General features: G+C 43.0%; 1 protein-coding gene across 2 annotated transcripts in view; it reads right to left on the reverse strand.

Annotated features, from left to right (window-relative positions):
* The window catches only part of ndst1b (N-deacetylase/N-sulfotransferase (heparan glucosaminyl) 1b), a 102,988-nt gene that overhangs the window by 32,735 nt on the left and 52,101 nt on the right, over positions 1 to 18,152 (reverse strand). Inside the window, exon 1 of one of the 2 annotated variants that reach the window (XM_023967861.2) lies at positions 10,494 to 10,647. The exons of the other annotated variant lie outside the window; for it this stretch is intronic. The gene's annotated coding sequence lies outside the window, so the exon portion shown is untranslated. Of the gene's footprint in view, positions 1 to 10,493; positions 10,648 to 18,152 lie in introns of those variants that run through there. 2 annotated transcript variants of the gene reach the window in all.

Raw genomic sequence — 18,152 nt, forward strand, 5'->3', positions numbered from 1 at the left:
ACCATTTTCACTGTAGTGTCCAAAACGTCTTTCAAGCTGTCAGGTATTCCTTTTGCAGCAAAAGCCTCTCGGTGATGCTGCAGGTACCCAAGTGGAGTCAGGAGCAACTGCTTGCACATGCGTTACCACTCCACTCCACTAGGTCTCCCTGTCATGGATTTTGTGCCATCAGTACAGATAAACACATCTTGACCACTAAAGTCCATTTGATGTCACAAAGATGTCCAGTACTTTAAAAATATATTCTCCTGTTGTCCTGGCTTCCAGTGGTTTGCAGAAGAGGATGTACTCCTTAACTGTCCCCCCATAAACGTAACGGAAATATTCCAGGAGCTGTGCCAGGCCCGCCACGTCTGTTGACTCATCCAGCTGTAATGTATATAATTCACTGGCTTGTATGCGAAGCAGTAATTGTTTCAAAACATATCCTGCCATGTCACTGATGCGTCGTGAAACGGTGTTGTTTGATGAAGGCATCGTCTGTATAGTTTTTTGGGCCTTTTCCTCCAGCATTGTCCCAGCTATATCCGCGGCAGTCCTCCACAATAGTATGGGACTTGCCTGTCCTAGCCACTCGGTAGCTCACCATATAAGATTCTTCTAGYCCCTTCTTATTAATGGTATCTGTTGCTTTTATACGTCTTACTACGCAAAAGTCGTCTTAGTTATCTCTCAAAAAACATGTGGCTTATTTTTCAAATTGGCATGATTTGTTTCTAAATGTCTGCTACCTGTATTTGACATKGTGTTAATTCGCTGAACAGTAGATGATTTAATTAAATTTTTGGCAGTGAAACGAAGCTACTCAGGCGAGAAAAAAAAMCTTACGCAAATGTATAGCCCCGTTGGAAAATACAAATGGACCGTTTGAAAACAGATTATTTATTTTTTTTGAATGTGAATCACATTTTTATTTGGCGTACCCCAGACGGCATTGTGCGTACCCCAGGTTGGGGATACCTGCCCTAGAAAGAGGCGCATTCCAACACGTACAGTAAGGTGCTGATTCTGATGGGTGCTGCCCCATCATTTTTTCATACCGTTTGACAAAGAGAAATGTATAATGGGTTTTTAAAGGAGAGCAGAAGACCCAGTCAGTGAATTAATGTGCTGATGTCACGAGATCCCGGCGTTCAGGCATTCCTCTCAGAGAATACCAAGAGGATCCGGGACAGGCCAATTCTGGATTACACAGTAATGACAGCCACTTGAATTGATTAGCAGGGGCTTTCACAAATGATCCTTGCGCTCTTCCATTCACTTCAAAGGAACCAAGGAACCTTTTCCGTCTGTAAAGTTCAAACTAAAAACTTTAAGAAGCGAGTGTGGTACAGGTAAAGAGGGGGTGGAGCAGAATATGAATGACCTCTAGTCTCTAGAAGCCTGCATCATTGCCAGGATGGACAGCCCCGTCCACAATGTCTCCATCATGACTCCGGAAACGAAGCACCCATCCAGGGTCACGTCATTGTATAATAGAAGTTGCTTGCATACTGTTAATGTATTGTCAATTGGGCAATTTCAGCTGGAAATGTTTCAACGAGCCTAATCTGTTATGACATTCTGGTTCAAAATGAACCCAAAAAAGGTCGAGCGAGTCTGTAGTGAAGCTAACAAAACACAGGTCTGCAAACAGAACTTCTATTTACCCACAAAAAAAAAATCAAACACAAAAACTGGTACATTTAACCTGCCTGTGTATATTCTATAGGGTTGCTTGTTTAGAATGGCCGCACCTTGTTTTTTTTGTCTTCCTCTACAAAGCACCAATTTTCAGAGGACAAATACACAAGCTTAAAACGAGAGCTTGTTCAAACTTTGGAAAGGGCTGAGGTTGACAGGGAGACAACAAGATCCAGCGTGCCTGAGGTGGGATCCAGCCAGTCACCACAGATCCATTAATATATGGAAGGTGGGAGGGCGCATGGGAAAAGAGCATGGAACAAAGAATCAAAGCCTTGCAGGGGTACGGGGATAAAAATGCACGAATACCAAAGCAAAGCAAGAGCACAAAAGTGCATTTATAAAGATGAAAACACAGGCAAGGCCATGGAGAGGATAGGAGAGGAGGGCCAGGGAGAAAGCCATTTCATCACTTCAAAAGGGCGCTGGGAGCAGAGCATGTGAAAGACGCCCGAGTCGCCCTCCCTTTGGTGTGAGACGCAGCTGTTCGTGTGCTAGTCCGTCTGCGTGATCCAATATCCCCATCAGAAAGTTTAGAGGCGGGAAAAGGGGCTAGTTTCAGAAAGCAACAAAGCAAGAGAAAATTCCAAAAGGGGTTCTAAGGAYGACGTGCAGGCATTTGAGTCCTTTACCCCACTCCCTGCCCCCTCCCCAGTCCCCACACCCAGAGTCTAAGCTCCAACCACAATACCTGTCACTTGGCTCCCATTGTGGCCGAGAGAGTGACGTGAAGGCCTGTCACCATGTCATCTGGGCCAGGATTAAAAGGGACGGGGGGGGCTCTGCTATTCATACACAAGTTATTTAATATGCACCAGGCAGCCACCGCGACGGGAGTAGCCCACCCTTTTAAATGTGTAAAGGATTATGAAAACCCCAGTATGATTCAGATGACACAATGCATTTGTCAAGTGAAACAGATGGGATACACCCCAAAAAAACAAGGAGTGCAAAAACTGCTCTGTCATAGACAGTTGGTTCTACTGTAGGACGGGGCTGCGTTACACAAGGTAGCTATAGCTAAAGTGCTTATAAAGTATAACGTAGATAGAAATATATGTTTATAACAATGTGCACCACAGCTTCTTTTTAATGATCCTTTAAACAACTGCTACTAGCTTGATGGTTGTTGCCGCCGATTGTCCCATTAACAAATCAGCCATATTAGAAAACTTATTTCATTTCACTAGCACAGGCAACTTATCGTAACGAACGATACCAGCAAAATCCTGCAATGAAATACTTTTTTGGGGGGTCACATGCGCCGAATACAACAGGAGTTGAAACGCTTATTTACAAGCCCTTAACCAACAACGCAGTTAAGAAAAATAAGTGTTTAGTAAAAAAAATAGATGGGTAAAAAATTACAAATAAAAGTAAGAAATAATTAAAGAGCAGCAGTGAAATAACAATAGCGAGGCTATATACAGGGGGTACCGGTACACAGTCAATGTGCGGGGGCACCAGTTAGCCGAGGTAATATGTACATGTAGGTAGAGTCAAAGTTACTAAGCATAGATAATAATAAAGAGTAGCAGCAGTGTAAAATAAAAGGGGGAGGGGGGGCAATGCTAATAGTCTGGGTAGCCATTTGATTAGCTGTTCAGGAGTCTTATGGCTTGGGAGGGGTAGAAGCTGTTAAGAAGCCTTTTGGACCTAGACTTGGCGCTCAGGTACCGCTTGGTAGCGGAGAAAACAGTCTATGACTAAGGTGGCTGGAGTCTTTGACAACTTTTAGGGCCTTCCTTTAACACCGTATAGAGGTCTTTGATAGCAGAAAGCTTGGCCCCAGTGATGTACTGGGCCGTACGCACTACCCTCTGTAGTGCCTTGCGGTMCGAGGCCAAGCAGTTGCCATACCAGGCAGTGATGCAACCAGTCAGGATGCTTTCGATGGTGCAGCTSTAGAGAACATTTTGAGGATCTGAGGACCCATGACAAATCGTTTCAGTCTCCTGAGGGGGAATAGGCTTTGTCGTGCACTCTTCACAACTGTCTTGGTGTGTTTGGACCATGTTAGTTTGTTGGTGATGTGGACACCAAGGAACTTGAAGCTCTCAACCTGCTCCACTACAGCCCTGTTGATGAGAATGGGGGCGTGCTCGGTCCTCCTTTCCTGTAGTCAACAATCATCTCTTTTGTCTTGATCACGTTGAGGGAGAGGTTGTTGTCCTGGCAACACACGGCCAATAAGTGATYGGTATGGTCAGTTTATTGTCCCAGCTCTAGTATAAGGTTTGAATATCTGTGTCTTCTCATTCTCTGGCAGTAGAGATACAGAGCCTTCAGAAAGTATGTCGCACCCCTTGACTTATTCCACATTTTGTTGTGATAAAGCCTGAATTGAAAATGGATTAAATAGATTCTCTCACCCATCTACAGTACACACAATACCACATAACGACAAAGTGAAAACATGTTTTTAGAAATGTATTGAAAATGACATACAGAAATATCAAATTTAACATAAGTATTCACACCCCTGTGTCAATACTTTGTAAAAGCATATTTTTTAATATTTTTTATTCTGTACAAGCTTCCTTCTTTTCACTCTGTCAATTAGGTTAGTATTGCGGAGTAACTACAATGTTGTTGATTCATCCTCAGTTTCCGCCTATCACAGCCATTAAAACGCTATATATTATTTTTTAAAGCCACCATTGGCCTCATGGTGAAATCTCAGAGTGGTTACTTTCCTCTCCGGCAACTGAGTTAGGAAGGACAACTGTATCTTTGTAGTGACTGGGTGTATTGATACAGTATCCAAAGCGTAATTAATAACTTCACCATGCTCAAAGTGATATTCAATGTCTGCTTTTTCTTAACCAATAGCTGCCCTTCTTTGTGAGGAATTGGAAAACCTACCTGGTCTTTGTGGTAGAATCTGTGTTTGAAATGCACTGCTCGACTGAGGGACCTTACAGATAATTGTATGTGTGGGGTACAGAGATGAGGCAGTCATTCAAAAATCATGCTCAAAAACACTATTATTCGACACAGTGAGTCAATGCAACTTATTGTGACTTGTTTAAGCACAGTTTTACTACTGAACTTATTTAGGCTTTCCATAAAAAAGGTCTTGAATACTTATTGACTCAAGAGCTTTTATTTTTGAATTAATATGTAGAAATGTCTAAAAACATTAGTCCACTKCGACATTATGGGGTATTGTGTGTAGGCCAGTCACAAAAAAGCTACATTTAATCAAATTCAGGCTTTAACACAACATTTTGAAAAAGTCAATGGGGGTGAATACCTTCTAAAGGCACTGTAAGTGACATGAGTCACAGTGCCTGAGGCAAATAGCAGACAAAATAACAGAATTTTCACATCTCCTCCAGATCAATACACCTCGCTTTTCCTTCACATCAATTGTCTCTTCTGAGAAACTGAATACCAGGCTGAAGTGACGGCAGATAGTCTTACAAGCCGAGTGACAACGGCTTTCAGGAGTGTTCTTTTTTTGTTCCATGTACCTGACAAAAACAGGGAGAACGGAAGGGAAAGAGTGGTATTCCTGGCATTTGAGTCTTAGGTGTATCTATAGCGCAGAAAGTCGATCCTAACTTTGAGAAATGATACCTTCAGTAATAATAGCGTGAGCAACATTAATGAGCACGAGTAGAGACTGGCTGTCTGCGTCACCAACACACCGCTCACTCCACCCAACGCTCACAAATTGCTTTCGTGTCACAAGTTTCCAAAGCCTCTACAATGACATACCAAAAATGCTGAGATGGCGGGGGGGTGGGTGGGGGGGTTGGGGAACAGGACTGTTAGAAATGTGGGAAAATGAGGACCTTGACATTTACCAATAAGTCACCAACTCCCAAGTTCCATTTTTCTCTTCTTCTTGCAGTCAGAGAGTTCTGACAGACGTGAAAAAGAGCCGAGGGCCTCCGGGAACACACACACACACACACACGGCCATTTTCTAGGAGCATGATCAGTGCTAGCACACACCCTTCCCTCAGGGCATCACATACGTCATACATCATGTGTTCCTAGAGAGGGACAGCAATACGCTCTCAGCTCTCGCCCTGACCCAGCCACATACAGTACAGAGGCCCTTACGACACATTAAGGAACAGATGTGGAGAGAACCATTTGGCATGGACTCACGTTCCACCAACTCTAGGAATATCCTCTTTAAATGTGGCTATCAAAATGAGGACAAGACATTGTATTTGAAAACGTAGGTCGCCTATGTTAATTGTTTGAATGTTATGTCATCATAACCTCAGGTATGTGAGGAATCTGTGTCAACTACCCTTATTAAAGTAGTTCAAATTGGAACGTCGCTGCACCTAATCAATCGCGTTGTTAGAATGTAATAGACGGTCAGAGATCTTAACGTGCCGGAATTACTGGTCATCCGATTCAACCAATCAATGGGATTTTACTGGAGAATAGAGACTAGAAGAGGGAAGAGGTTAGAATATCAACACATTTAGGAGACCGAGTTCTCCTTGCATATGAGGGGCTGTGTGACACAGTGGAATAATTTAAGACAGAAAAAAAAAGTTCAAAGTTCTAGTCTTCAAAGCCTCTCTGCTTTTGCTTTATCTTAGTCAAGGCTTCTTCTCAATCCTTTCTTTTTTTATTTTCAAAGCAAATTTGGACAGCGGAGATGGGCTACTGAAATTAAAAAGATAACGTGAAAACACAAAGGCGTCATGCCTCAACACTCGGAATATTAGCGAGCCACTGATTGGAGCGCTGAGCCAGTAACACCGGAACACTTCCTGTAATGAGCACCGTGGGTAACTGCGCCAGAGGCTTGGGCTACAAGACCATCCCTGGCCGCTGGCCCTGGGTGGCTAGCCTTGCAGGACTGCTTTCTCTTAGTCTCAGGCGACCCCAACTTCAGATTCACAGAGTGTACCCTGGCCTACTCCCCTAGGCCCAGTGCCATTTCACATTCACAATGACAGACATTGTTTGAAGCACATGACGACGGACTGAGAATCCGGTCCTTGCTCATGCATGAGGGGTTAGCAGACTGAGACTAATGCAGGTTTTAATGGGCTTCCCTTCCTGCCTCAACTTTCGTCTCCACTGTACGCCTAAAAAGAAGTCAGGGTGGATCTAGTCGACACAGGGCAGAGGGAGTGGTTTGGCGGCAGTACGATGGAGGAGCAGCATGTTGTGATAGACGGCAGGAGGACAGACACATTAGAAAATACCTCTTCAAAAGCCAGATGTGGACACTGATGTTGCTTCCTGTTCCAGAGGTTATGTTGTGTTATTGCAGCTCTTGCAATCAATGCGTCGATAAAAGGAAATGAAATGGTGGAGAGCTGGTGTAGAGTGAGGAATGTGCTCATTATGTTAATGCTTGTACTAAAATGCAACTGCCAGCCACTGATTATGTGCAATTAGCCAGGCTCTGTATTCTAAGGCACTGGGATAGTTACTGATAATTAGTCCTCGGACTAACTACTATCATCACCGAGGTCTGATTCATTTCACTAGAAGTTGTGAATGTTTCTGCTTCGGACAAACTAATATCTGACTCACTTCACTAGAAGCTGTGAACGTTTCTGAATCATCACAGCGTTGGACTGTCTTGGGTTATGGGTAATAAGACCATGGCTTAGGTTTACAGATAGACCAGCTCAACTATGATGGGTTAGGAACCAAACGGGTTGCTAAGGCTAAACACAACCCAGAYGAATAGCCATTACAGAGGGATCCATGCTAACTGGATAATATAGGCTGTTACACATAGACCGAATGTATGTTGCGGCCAACTTACATCACAGAGGGGGTGGTATGTTTTAGAGACTCTGGAATCCTCCACATGGACCCAAGTTGAGATAKTCGGCATACCATAGAAGTCTCACGAGTGAGGAATTTGTCTGCCAACACATACATGAAGAACATAAATATTGCTGACTGTGGGGCACTATCTGTACATATACGGGTTGAAAATGGCAGATATGGGCACAGATAAACGCCTAAATTGAACTTACAGTAACATGATATACATGACGTCAGAGCTCTGGCTCTGCGCTTCACAGTGCTGTAMGGGTTTTGACTTGACAGCCGTTCTGAAATTCAGCACCTTGCTCATTTTATTTCYCATAATCCTCAAACTGTTCCCTTTCAATCGCTACCATGGTCATTTATGCATGTGCATTTCATATTTCGTCTGGAAACAAATATGACAATTTAGCACGAAACATATAGGTCAATTCCCACAAGTGTAAAGGGTTAAGTAAATAKGGGGAGGACATAAACGATGTGAAAACAAGGCTAAAAACAAGCGTTTGGTTGGATCAACTGTTCCAGCTACCACTTCTAAAAGGAAAAGCACAACCACATCATCCTTCAGAAAAGCAGAAGTCAAACTGTGTCCTATATCAGACATCACCACAAAGTCTCCTGTCTCCATATGAATTTGAATTATTTCGTGGAGAGCTGGCAACTGCCACCCGTGAAAACAGACATTGCAAAACTTCAGACGAGATCGTGCAGAGAAATGCGATCCACCGCTGTAACAAACAGAAGTAAAAAAATAAATAAAAAAACGGTATTAAGAGCGCCAATGCCTTCTGATCGCATCTAAATCTGTTTGACTGAGGAGCCTGAAATCCCAGCACTGAACTTTGATCTATCGCACAAAGGAATTTTAGTTTTCTGTGCATTTTAATATGATATGCCATGAATGTAGAGCACCATAATACCTACTAGAGTGTGTCATCTTTACTATGGCATGACTGAAAAACAAGATGAAATCCAGAGTTCTTACACCGTTGTCCTCACTTGCTTATTAATTGGCAATAAAAGTCAGTCGCAACCACAACGCTGTTTACTGCCTTCACCCAATTGGATATCAATCAATGTGGCATCGGGTTGGTAGTTACCTCAGTCTGAGGCAGGGTTAAAACAAAGCATTAGCAATCTGAAAAGGCCTAGACCAGCACAATATGGGGAGGGTCAGGGAAGTGTAATCCTAAATATCTAATCCTGTTTATCTAGCAGATGCGCAAACAAGCGGCAGATGAAGACAGAGCCAAGTCAGTGGCCACAACCAGGTGTCCAACATGGGACACCTGCATAGAAGGAGCCAGAACATTGGCAGGAAACACAATTGAATCAGTTTGAACTCTAAGGACTCAATGTGAACCAGTGAATAACATGTGTTCAACATAGCCGAAGCCTACAGATGGAACATACAGTGCCTTCAGAAAGTATTCATAACCCTCGACTTAGTCCACCATTTTGTTGTGTTGCAGCTTGAATTCAAAAATGGATGAAAATCATTTTTCCCTCACCCATCTATTTACACACAATACCCCCCATAATGACAAAGTGCAAACATGTTTTTAGACATTATGGCAAATGTTTTGAAAATGAAATACAAAAAGATCTCATTTACATAAGTATTCACACCACCTTAGGTAGCGACGGCAGCTGTGAGTCTTTCTGGGTAAGTCTCTAAGATCCTTTGCACACCTGGATTGGACGATATTTGCACACTATAATTTCAAAAAAAATTCTTCAAGATCTGTCACGTTGGTTGTTGATCATTGCTAGACAACCATTTTCAAGTCTTGGCCATAGACTTCCACGCCGATTTAAGTCAAAACTGTAACTAGGTCACTCAGGAACATTGTTTGTCCTCTTGGTAAGCAACTCCAGGGTATATTTGGCCTTGTGTTTTAGGTTCTTGTCCTGCTGAAAGGTGAATTTGTCTCCCAGTGTCTGTTGGAAAGCAGACTGAACCATGTTTTCCTCTAGGACTTTGCCGTCTATCACTGTTGATGGGTCTCCTATCACATGCGTAAAAATATAAAGAGTGGTACCCAGTAATGTGTTGTGTTTGCTCCAAAAATAACTGTTTTCAGGACATAAAGTTAATTTCTTTGCCACATTTCTTGCAGTTTTACTTTAGTGCCTTATTGAAAACACGATGCACGTTTTGGAATATTCTGTACAGGCTTCATTCATTTCACCCTATCATTTAGGTTAGTATTGTGGACTAACTACCATGTTGTTGATCCATCCTCAGTTCTCTCCTATCACGGCCATTCAACTCTGTAACTGCTTTRAAGTCACCATTGGCCTCATGGTGAAATCCCTGAGCGGTTTCCTTCCCCTCCGGCACCTGAGTTAGGAAGGACAACTGTATCTTTGTAGTGACTGGGTGTATTGATACACCATCCAAAATGTAATTAACTACTTCACCATGCTCAAAGGGATGTTCAATGTCCGCTTTAAGGTTTTACTTTTTTATTTTATTTAACCCATCTACCAATAGGTGCCCTTTTTTTTGCCAGGCATTGGATAACCACCCTGATCTTTGCGGTTGAAATTCACTGCTGGACTGAGGGATCTTACAGAGAATTGTATGTGTGGGGTACAGAGATGAGGTAGTCATTCAAAAATCATGTTAAACACCATTATTGCACACAGAGTGAGTCCATGCTACTTATTATGTGACGTGTTAAGCAAATCTTTTGTCCGGAACTTATTTAGGCTTGCCATAACAAAGGATTTGAATACTTGACTCAAGACAATTCAGCTTATCATTTAATTAATTTGTAAACATTTCTAAAAACATAATTCCACTTGGACATTGTAGGTTATTGTGTGTAGGCCAGTTACACAAAATCTCAATTTAATCMATTTTAAATTCAGGCTGTAACACAAGAAAATGTSTAAAAAGTCAAGGTGTGTGAGTACTTTCTGAAGGAACTGTAAGTGCCTAGCCTTCATAAGACCATACAATCCATAAGACCATACAATCCTGCAGAGTAGCTCCTCAATGGAGCTACTCTGCAGGAAAGCATCAGCCACAGTACCTTGTGAAGCGCGTCTGGGGAGCTCTATCATCACATGTCCACTTCGAGGGCCCTCCAGCAGCCTGTGTGTGCCCCTGCCAGGCCAGTCTCTGTTCGTGCTCCTCCACTCTCCACTCTGCTAGCTAATGCTGCTGCCTACCTCCACAGGCGCTCTGCTCTACTCTGCTCTCAGAGCTTTAGCACCACTTCACCACCAGCCTCACTAAGCTCGGCTCTGAGCTCACAAACACACACACGCGCTGCTTACATCTGGTGACAAACACACACAGTCCGCCAGCCCAGCACACACTGTACCACCACTAGTGGTACACGGGTCAGCTGTTTGTTCACCCGCCCGCAATTGCTAATAACCCACCCATAACCGCCCGACTATATGTGATAGTGAAAATTTGAGACCCAGACCCCAACAGCTAATACAGAAAAGGGACTGTATGCTAGTCAGATGGCGGAACGATTTTGACAGAGGATGCAGGATTTATTTTTGCCTGATTTAGATATGTATCCGATTGTAATTTTAAACATTTTGCTAGGCTATTTGTTAGTCAACTTGCCTAGAATTAGGAACATGCAGTTTCTCTTCTGTCATTACTCGTTGCCCTAGAAGACTATATAAACCCTTGCTCACCAGAATGATGTCATAAATCGATAAATGAATGCTTCAATCTAGTTGACATCGGTGAAGTAAAGTCGTCTCTGCTTCTTTTGCGGAGCAAAGACGTTTAGGGACCGGGGAGAAATTGCAATAAAAAAATATGTATAATAAAGATTTGCTGTCCAAAATGATATCAGTTTGACCGGTGGTAAGGAAATAGAAAGCTTTGAAAACGACCCAACATGTTCTAATAAGACTTCAGTTTGGCTTGGATACATATTTTACGTGGTCGAAACACTCAAAATCGGCTTTTATTATGCTGATAAAACAGCACCTCTACAGGTGGTAGCTAACTGTGCATTCCCTTTCCCTCGAGATGCTGAAAGAAATAAATCAACATTTTGCCTACATTTGGTGTATAATTGCACTACAAGAAATGCTTAATTCTGTAGGRGTGAATATTAAGGCTATGTGAGAGGTTATAGACCTACAGTCAGTGTCCAGATTTCAGTTTCCAAATTAACCCATCTAAACAGTAGGCTACAGTTCCCTTGATGTGCCATAGGCCTATTTGAAGTCCCCATCTCGTGACAGTCAAACTGTGTATCGCGCCTCACAAACCGTCACACATATTACTGATATCATCCTTTTTTTACCACTTCACCAAATCTAGCCCAAACATTACAGTACTTACCCTTCTTTATTTTCAGCTCTCCGCTTTGCAGCTTGTCTATTATTGAATTCAACTCCGACATTGATCCACGGAGGCTAAAAGGACCATGTTAACTTTTTCTTCCCATTCCCAAAAGCATTTGGCGATAGGCTGTAGGCTATTTGGCACACTTACATTAAGGCCCTAAAGCTTAGGCTTACGCTCTAATGCCAGATAGCCTAAAATAATGAAAAATTAATGTATAAATTGCACAAGAATTATACATTTATAGATTGTTTTTAAGGTATTGCTTTCTCTTTATTCAATCCGCCCGCCACCCATCCACACAATATGTCATRACCCTAAACCMGCCCCGTGGATATACAGTAACCGCGACGACTGCAGGCTATGAGTCAACCCACGCGTCAATAAGCACCACGACTGCTCTGCCGGTCCCTCTGCCAACCCTTAGAGAGGACTTGCTTGGACAGAGCGGGTTCACCCCCCACGCACAGCATGGCCAGTGTTTGGTGTGAGCGGCGAGCCCACCCCGCTGCTTATYTAATGTGTGCTAATCTCCTGTCATTGGGACGGTGCTAACCCTGTGAGCTGTACCCCTGACATAATCCCCCTATGGACTGACTCCGGCATGAGGGTAAGGGGATTACTACGGCCCGTTTGGAGGTGTCCTGTTTGTCTCCTGAAATTAAAAAGAAGGGAGGGCAGGGGACAGGGGAAACGTCTGTGTTTTCAGAGATAAAGACTGGGGGAAGGGGTGGGTCTAAATCCAATATGATACACCACGGCACGCTTGCGCTATGTAGTTTACCTTGAATGCTCTACTGAAACAGCACAAATATGAAACATGAAAAGAGACCGTAAACTGAAACAGTCTTTCCATAACTGCTGTCCATAAGCACTCGTCAGAATTCCAGTAGCGTTCAACAACCACTTGGCGGTCATAAAATGCATAATTGAATTGGGTCGCGCTCAATCCATCTGTGACCATGATGAAGTATCGCGCCCAGATGGCCTGACAAGCAAGACAGACAGACCGATCCCAACTACTGCTGCGGCTAGCGACGGATGTAGTAAATGTGGTTCCAGCATGCGGTCACACTGCGATAAAGCACTACGGCGAAACAAAAGGTAGGAGGCTAAATCAGTTCCAGTGGGTACAACTGATCCACCTGCTGCTGTAGTGCTCAGATCTCCACAGTCACTCTAAGAGGACTGTTGACGTGACGTCCACTCCTGACACTCCTAAACGCAACCACAGCAGGTTGAGAGCAAAAAAACAAAAACAAAGGGCCAACTCTTGTTCTTTCAAATTCCCTTTCCTTTAAAAAGAAAGAAGAATTTAGCGTTCCACTGGAATTTCGCTATGACATAGTCATGTTGTAGAGTTAGAACATATCCCATCATGCAGTGCGCAACGAAGAGGCGGTGCTGCCGCCAGTTCAAAAGCCTTATACCTTTCGATTTTATGCTATGCGATGATGCAGTGATCATTTCTGTCTGTCACCTCAATTAGGGCGATATGGCCTAAAAAAAACATCTAACCAATTTTTATTTTATAATGGCCAGTTCACAATATACAGTACCAGGCAAACGTTTGGACACACCTAATCATCMWMRRGKKTTTYTYTWTWTTKWSWMTWTTYTMYAYWKTRKARWAWWAKWKTWKASRYMWMAAWRWKAWACACATATGGAATCATGTAGTAACCAAAAAAAGTGTCAAACAAATCAAARTCTATTTTCTATTCTTCAAAGTAGCCACCCTTTGCCTTGATGAMAGCTTTGCACACTCTTGGCATTCTCTCAACCAGCTTCATGACGTAGTCACCTGGAATGTATTTCAATTAACAGGTGTGCCTTGTTAAATGTTAATTTGTGGAATTTCTTTCTTTCTTAATGCGTTTGAGCCAATCAGTTGTTACAATACAAGGTAGGGGTGGTATACAGAAGATGAGTTCAAATTTCAGATGTTTGGTTCCAACCGCCGTGTCTTTGTGAGACGCAGTGTAGGTGAACGCATGATCTTCGCATGAGTGGTTCCCACCGTGAAGCATGGAGAAGGTGTGATGGTGCTTTGCTGGTGACACGGTCTGTGATTTATTTAGAATTCAAGGCACACTTAACCTGCATGGCTACCACAGCACTCAGCAGCGATACGCCATCCCATCTGGTTTGTGCTTAGTGGAACTATCATTTGTTTTTCAACAGGACAATGACCCAACACCTCCAGGCTGTGTAAGGGCTACTTGACCAAGAAGGAGAGCTGCATCAGATGATCTGGCCTCCACAATCACCCGACCTCAACCCAATTGAGATGGTTTGGGATGAGTTGGAAGGCAGAGTGAAGGAAAAGCAGGCAACAAGTGCTCAGCATTTGTGGGAACTACTTCAAGACTGTTGGAAAAGCATTCCAGGTGAAGCTGGTTGAGAGAATGCGTCATACCCAAGAAGACTCAAGGTYGTAATTGCTACCAAAGGCGCTTCAAAAAAGTACTGAGTAATGGGTCTGAATACTTATGTAAATGTGATCAGTTTTAATTTTTTTAATACATTTGAAAAAAAATCTAAAACACAATTTTTGCTTTGTCATTATGGGTTATTGTGTGTAGATTGATGAGAACCACCCTTCCGCCCCCCCCCTTCCATCCAATTTAATTAATTTTAGAATAAGGCTGTAACGTAACAAAATGTGGCTAAAACTCAAGGGGTCTACTTTCCAAATGCACTGTATATGCTACCTCTTCCAAATCAAATGAGCTCAACAAAAAAAAAGTGAATATTGTTTTGTGTGACTACTGCGCCAGTAATGAAACGTAAATAGAGACACGTTCTAATTAAGCGAGGCGTCAAAGCGGACTACACGCATGCCTGGCTTCGGTTGGGTCATTATAATTCAAAACAATGCATTCTAAAATAAAATCGCATGCTCGCGTTTGGTGAGTTTAGGCCATAATTCGGCCAGTCCTAACCTCAATCAAAAGTCATAGCAGAGTAAGCAGAAGTGCTCCTTTTTCTCACCTTCATCCTGTCCAACCCTTAGAAGACCATGCATAAAGCAAAGCTAAACGGGTTTACATGCATCTTTTTTGCTGACAAAGTCACAGTGGTTCTAGCTCAGGGGTGGGCAATAATTTTGGCCGAGGGCAWCATCAAGATTTTGAAATTCAACAACAACATTTTTTGGGTACTGATTTGTTCGTCAAATCCATTTGCGGGCCGTCATTTCCCTTATCCGTATGTAAAACATGCTGACCCTCATCTCCATCCAACATCCTACTCACTGTCTCTGTCAAAAGTATTCCCCTAGGAGCGAAGACCGAGGCAATTACTTAGGGAACAGCAATAGGAACCATTTTGCCATTCTGTGTCCAATTTTTAACTGGCTAAATTGATTCTGGAAACACAACGCCAGAGCTATTACCATAAATCAAGCGAGGACTGGAACATGACTGTCTCAGACAGACACAAATCTACATTGTTCACTTGTTTACAAAAAGTGGGCTGTATATTTCTTCCCTAGCCTTCAGAAGAATATTGGGAGGTGATTTACTTTAATTTGTTATTTTGTCAAGTGCATTTTTAAAAATGATTTTGTATTTTTTTTTGTTGAAATCAGGGATTGTTCCTTTAAAGTTGTATTAACTTCAGTCCGTGATTCCTGTGGGAGTACCCTTGGATGTTGGAGGATCACACAAGGCATACCACGTTACTGGGGATAATTGGAAGCGGTGTGCAAATACTAGAGTGCGTATGAAYGGGGTAGCCATTCCGCACCAAGCCCAGATGCTTGGGAGCACCTTCGTCCCCCTTCTTAATTAGGCTGCACAACACGGCAAAAGGCCGCTATTTATAGCTGCTTTAACAACTGACAGATATCACCCAGAGACAGAGGCAGGCTGGGGAAACACACAAATCTTACCTTTATTAGAGGACACTGGCACTTTTTTTTGCTATGGCCTCTGAATTTGAGAGAGATTCAGGCTACGGTCATCGGAGTTGTGGCAAGTCACACCTAAAATCTTATTTTCAGAGAGGTTGGGAGGATACAAAGTCTATCTGCCTTTGTTAACCAATGACAAGACTGCACTATACAGTATGCAGTGGCACTTCTACACACCCGGCCCAGTATGAGATAAAGGCCTTTAAATGGTTAATTCATAATCCCTATAATGACATCCTAGACATTGCTGTGCCCTTGACCCGTCTGGATTACAACGCACAACAACTCATTAAACAGGCTGAGAGCAGCCAGCCAGCCRTCTGAGTGATGCCAGGTAAGGCCCCCCAGAGGACGATGTATACACACACACACAAAACGAAACTTATCCTGATCCCATAGCTTTACATCCTGCTCTATTGATTGGAACCAACTGCACAAATAGCACACACATACATGCCTTATCTTTACCCATGTCGGGTTGGTTTGTTTAAATAAGCCTAAGGGAGCCATCTGTTCCATTACCAGTGATTAGACYAGGGCTAACATGATTGTTTAAGTCGTCAGCATGCTTCAGTTCGGCTGCCGGCTAGCCGAACCAAACGAGTGTGCTCGCATACTCCCTTAAGACCTTTCGCAAAAAAATAAAAAAAATCGAAAAAGCAGCAATAGTACCGTTTGTCYATTTTGAGATGCCGTAGCCAGTATGCACTTCCTCAAAATAGTCAGAATTAATCTAATATGCACGAACTCTATCGAACTGGTTCGGCTGGGAAGCATGCGGACTCCTTAAGTGGATTGCTCGGAGCGTGGGTGTGCAGATAGGGCCGTTACGCGAGACACAACCGGATGACTAAACTAAAACCCTTTTGAGAAACTCAAAACCTCCCCTGGTTCATTTGCCCACTACCTCAGTTAATCATGTTGCTTCCTGAAAGAAAAGACGATCTGAGACAACAGCACTGGGTATTAAATCATGGCAGAGGCTGCAGATCTGTAGGTAACCGCCACGTCCCGCCACCCTGGATCCCTTTCCCCCAAAATCTGAAGATCCGAATCACAATCTGCGGTTTGTGTTTCAAAACCACCACTTTACGCACCAATTGTTGCGGTCACCCTCCCTTCCCATTTCTGTTCATTTATTAATGATAATTCTTCACGTTTTACCAGTGAAACACCCATGTAGCATCTACATACCAACCATTTGATCTCAATCAGTTTCATGGGGATATGCATTTAGATCTAGAGTTAGTGTCGTTTTGAATTATTTACCGCGAGCAAATTTTTTWGCAAATGGTGTTRWACTACAGCATAGCCTMCCTGTGTTTAGTTGCAATCGATGCACATATTATGGCTAGTGGAGCAATCCGGAGCCACTCCGTTAAATGAATAGGCTTAACTTTCTACTCTGAACTATTTGTATTGTTTTAATTTCCAGTTAATCAGCTCCCCTCTACCTCAGGAGGCAGCCATCATCAGCTGCAGTTCGATGTGGAATTAAGCTTTGATTTTCCACATTACAGCAAGCTTTTCAGTGGGAGAAGCCAACATACAACCGAGGCCTCTGTGGGAGTTCAGCGATAAGGAACAGGTTTCTGTGGAAAAGGGCTAGGAATGAACGCAGTCCTGAGAACTCGCCCACGCTAGCTTGGATGTGTGTCCGTTGTAAGGCTAGAAGGTGAGAATTATAGAAAGCATGTTGCTCATCCCACTGCCCCCCCCCCCCCTCTAAACTTCAGCAGAGAGCCCAATTTACTAAATCTATTTTGGTCCCAGCTGGCACACGCACTTCCTCATTAATCTTAATTTCGGAGAGGTGGAATAACAGACATCACCAGATACTGGTAACCTTGTTAAACCACCATGAAAAACAGCAGACAAATACAAAAACATGTTCCRAGATGACACTCAATTCATTCTAGAAGAACGTGTGCATTATTTAACCCGGGGCTGGATATTAATATACATTCCATTTGAAAATGAARAGAGGGTGTGTGTGCGCACCCCTATCGAGGGTCCTGCTACAGGAAAACATCCACAGCACTAGTGTTTGTCAGCTTCCATATCCCCATTAGCTGTAGACAATGAACAGGCAGTGAACAAATGAGAGWGTGTGAGGGAAGTATACTATACTAGAACCAGAAGACAAAGGTTGGTAAAGGTTTAAGGGAAAGGGAAAAATGCTAAGGAATGCCAAGATTGAGACATCAGCTTGTCATGATCCAAGCGTAGAGGAGGCAGAGTTTACTCCAATGGAGTAAAGCAATAGGATTTGCCTTCCCAGAGACGTATCACGAGCACTACCAATTAAAACTTCAGGAGCTCTCACCGCCATTGATCTTTTACAGGAGAAATCTTTTGTTACACCTTCATTGATGCATACAGTGAATTTGGGAAGTATTCAGACCCATTGACTTTTYCCACATTTTGTTACGTTACAGCCTTATTCTAAAATTGATT

Source organism: Salvelinus sp. IW2-2015, linkage group LG23 (genome assembly GCF_002910315.2).
Source record: "Salvelinus sp. IW2-2015 linkage group LG23, ASM291031v2, whole genome shotgun sequence".
In the NCBI taxonomy this organism is placed as follows: Eukaryota; Metazoa; Chordata; class Actinopteri; order Salmoniformes; family Salmonidae; genus Salvelinus; species Salvelinus sp. IW2-2015.